Here is a 4,199-nt window from a genome sequence, read left to right on the forward strand (position 1 = left end):
TATTGTATTCTTTCTAGAAACTTTTCATTATGTTGTCCTATTGTATTCTTTCTATAAACTTTTCATTATGTTGTTCGCTGTCGTCACATAGGTTATCTGTCGATGAAGAAGTTTCAGAGAGCCATAGGTTCGAATCCTGTCACCTTGATGTGGTATTCTCAGGGGCCAAAGTGTAAAGCCTCGTAACCTATCCGTGGTCAGGAAGGCAGGCGAATCGCGCACACTGAAAGAAAAAAAAAGATCTTCTTTTCTATCACACGTAGAATTGTCATTCTTTTGTCTTTTGAAACCCCTTACATTATCAGTCATCAGGCAGGTTTTTGGTATCATATATCGAGATAATTATTATGAAAAAGCTATTTCACTAGTGTGCCCTTTCTTTGTGGTATCAGTCGTGCTATTTGAATAGCCTGAAGTTATCATAGCCTCTCCACCGGTTTCGAAGACTCCTTCAGAATCAATGTGCTCCAATGAAAGAGATCAAACGCTTTCCAGAACCAGAACCGGGCACAAAACGCCGAGGCAGAAAATCGAAAGCGAGTTCTTTTCGCGTATACGCAATCTCGAAGACCAATTAGCTCACGGACTGTCTCCTCAACCCTGGTGAGTATGAGTGCTTGGTAAGAGAGAATGTCGAATGAGAAAGACATTCAATTACGACAACATTCGCAACTACCAAAGTGCACTAAACCTAGTAGAGATCTTCGACCTAACGATAATGGAACTTCAAGCCCATTTAATCAATCCACTTTGTACCTTATTGTTGACCGAACCGGATGCACGCCAGGCCCAAATTCTCTCTCAGTCACCTAGATATGAAAGGAAGATTAGATCTGAAGTTTATAAATCGAAGAGAAAGTGGATCTGAGTTCTACACGCTTCCATTTTCAAAAAATTGGCTTGCCTACGGTACTTTATTCAGGATGTGCAACAATACGGTCATCTCTCAGCCGTGTATAGAGAATTCCTTGATCATTTCCTTGGCGGATAACACAAATGAAATCGCTTCCCTGACCGCCCATTTTATGAGTCCATTCTTGTTTTGTTGGTTTGTCGTACTATTCTATACCTCTCTCGATTGATAGAAAGACGTTTGGGAGCTGGGAGGGCCTATCGTGAGGGAACTTTCCTTTTCACGGTAGGAAAAGGTAAAGCGGGAGCTGCGTATGTCCACGGTGATCAAGGCAGAGCGACTCCTTCTTTAAAAGAGGTTGGTTTTATCGAAACTGTTAGATCCGCTTTCGTTAAAGAAAAATAGAAACTCTTGGTTTGGTCGATGTCGATTCGTATGGCAATGCGAACTCGACTCAAGATGAGGATTCCGCTTTTCATACTGTTGCTATGAGCCGAAAGAGCTGGTAAGCTATCTCGCTAAATGAAAGGAAAAAGCACGTACGGGTTGACCTCATTTCAAGGGGCGGGGGCCAGCCAACGAAGGTCAGTCGGACTAGGTTAGGACCCTTGATCCGGTTCAGCTAGCTTCTTCCATGCGAGAATGTATGCGTATCGGTATCCTCTTCAGGATCGGTTGCTTCCTCTTTTTGTTTATACGTTTGGAGAAACCTGCTAAGCCCCCTTTCTTACCCGGTGTGATTCAATCTTTCAGCTCAAACTTTCATATCGCCTGATGGAAACGATAGGAGTACGACTACCTTTTCATTTTCTTGCCCGAGCCAAGGGATTATTCAGTTTCTACCAAAAAGTTTGCTATCTATTAGTTGTCATAATCGAATGTATTTCTCATTTCATGTTAGCTCCTCCAAGAGCTTCCTGGTCCGTAGTAGACGAAACCTTGGACATCTATCGGATTTATAGAATTGCCTGGTAAGCTCGTCGTTGAGGGTTGGCCTTACAGGAGATCGAGCAGCCTTTCTTTCCCTACCTGGTATGCTTTCCCGCTTATTGCGCAACTAGCCAACTAGCCAAAGAGAGAGGGAGAGGGATCATGTCAATCAATTTGTATGTGCATTTTGTCCATCATGTACTTGCTTGCTTAGCTTTCTTAGCCAACATCTCCGGTTTCACCCAAACCAAGAGGTCCTGCTTATCCATACCCAACAATCACACTTTTAGCCGAAAGACCGATTTTTTTTCATAAACTAGGTTCATAAATCAAGAAAGAATGAAGCTACTTATAGGGACGGTTACGCGATATGTCTTTTCATACTCACCTTTTCTTTAACCCTGCTATCAACCTAGTCATTCTAGCTTGTTGCTTCAAAGGGTCTCCCCACTGTAGATTACTCGGATTGGTTTTCGCGTCCCTATGCCAAAAAGGATGGGCGAGTTTGGTTTGAGTGTTCATCGATTGGGTGGATCCATATGCTCTGGGGGAGTGAGACAAGGTGTAGCGCAGTCTAGTCATCACATCTGTTTTGGGTATGTTGTCCGCTAAAAGATTTAGGAAAGGGGGTACAAATTTTCTACATAGGTCATCTGTGGTCACAATCCTTATAAGGAAGATGCTCCTAAATAATCGATGAAGAATAGCCTTTAGAGAAGTTTCAGAGAGCAAGAAGAGGCAGAACAGAGAATAAGAGTGAGTCATGCAAGGAATAAGAAACTAGTAGGTTTAATTTGGGTTCGTTTTAACTAAAAAATGAACCAAAATTTTTCAAACGAACCCAAATTTAAGACTCACTAGCCCAAAGTCCATATGTGGTTAAAAAAAAAACTTTCGTGGCCCAACCCTTATTCGCAGTCCGCATCCAACCATTTCTTTTTCAACCTACACGTATGCTCTAAGCCAAACTCACGTAACTAGTCAAAAGATGTGGCCCACAACTGGACGGAAGACAAGTGTCACAATCGCACTCTTGTAGTAGTGAGACAATGATTATGTCACATTTGTTCTAATCCAATGAACAAGACAACCATGCAAAATTTAGACTGAACGAACAATAGCAATGTATGCTCAAATCACGTTTAGAAGAAATATTTTAGAAAACGTGAGCGAGGAAATACGTTAAAAATAATTTCAAATAGAGCAATGTTATAAGCTAAAAGTGAACAAACAACAACTAGTCACGGTCTCTTATAGTACATTTTGAGACATTTTATTCGTGATGGGTGTAGATATGATTTTGAGAACTAATCATACACCCCATATTGGCACAACAATAATAGTAAAGACATATCTAAGATGAAAGCAAGTAAAAGGGGTTTGGAATGAGTATGCCACCATGAACCACCAATCATTTACAAGAATAGCTGAGACCTCTAGCATGTAGCCACAGGCAACACGTCTTGGCCAATCCTGACCGCGACATCTGCCCTTACACAATTTGTCCATATCTCTATCAACTGGCTCTTCATAAACTCAACGTTGTAGTGAGACTGACTTTCAGTAGGGTCACTTTTGGATCGATAATCTGTAGAAGGGGTCTTTAAGGTTGAGTTCATACAAAATGAGTCCATAGCTCAATGTTAGAGCATTTGACTGCAGATCAAGAGGTCACCAATTCGAACCTAGTTGGGCCCTTCTATCTTGGATAGAAATTTGTTACACTTTTTGGACCGACACTATTTCTAAGGGGTAACTAAGGTTAAAATCCTACAAAATGGATCAATGGCTCAGTGGTAGAGAATTTGACCGGTCACCCGTTTGAACTTGGTTGAGCCCTTCTATTTTGAACCGACACTTTTTACATATTTGGATTGACACTCTGTAGAAGGGGTAACTAAGGTTAATCATGCAAAATGGGTCCATAGCTTAGTGGTAGAGCATTTGACTGTAGATCAAGAGGTCACCAGTTGAGGTCATCTGGTTGGACCCTTTTATTTTAGACAGACACTTTGTTCGATTTGCTCCTGACCACGAGTGTCTAAAGGAAAAGAAATAAGAATAATTACCGATTCCAAACCTTATTCCAAAGTCCTCCACTAGACCACCGAGTTTCTTTGAGCTAGACACAAAAAATTAGGGGTTAAATTTAGGAAACTTATGATTTTTATATTATCAAGAGTTTAATTGAGCTAAGGTCGATTCAATCTAGTGGTCCCAAGAATTGAACCGAACCAAACTAACTAGTTAGTAACATGATTTAGTGGAAGCATTTTCACGCAAAGTAGAAGCAATAATGGAGGGTTTGAATAATATAATTTTCACCCCTTGTTTCTCGAACGAATATTGAAATAATATAGTTTTCATGTTAAGTTTTGCATGGAAGAAAGAAAGACCGGGATGTAAAATATTATTT

This window comes from Cucurbita maxima, unplaced genomic scaffold (genome assembly GCF_002738345.1).
Source record: "Cucurbita maxima cultivar Rimu unplaced genomic scaffold, Cmax_1.0 Cma_Scf00042, whole genome shotgun sequence".
In the NCBI taxonomy this organism is placed as follows: domain Eukaryota; kingdom Viridiplantae; phylum Streptophyta; class Magnoliopsida; order Cucurbitales; family Cucurbitaceae; genus Cucurbita; species Cucurbita maxima.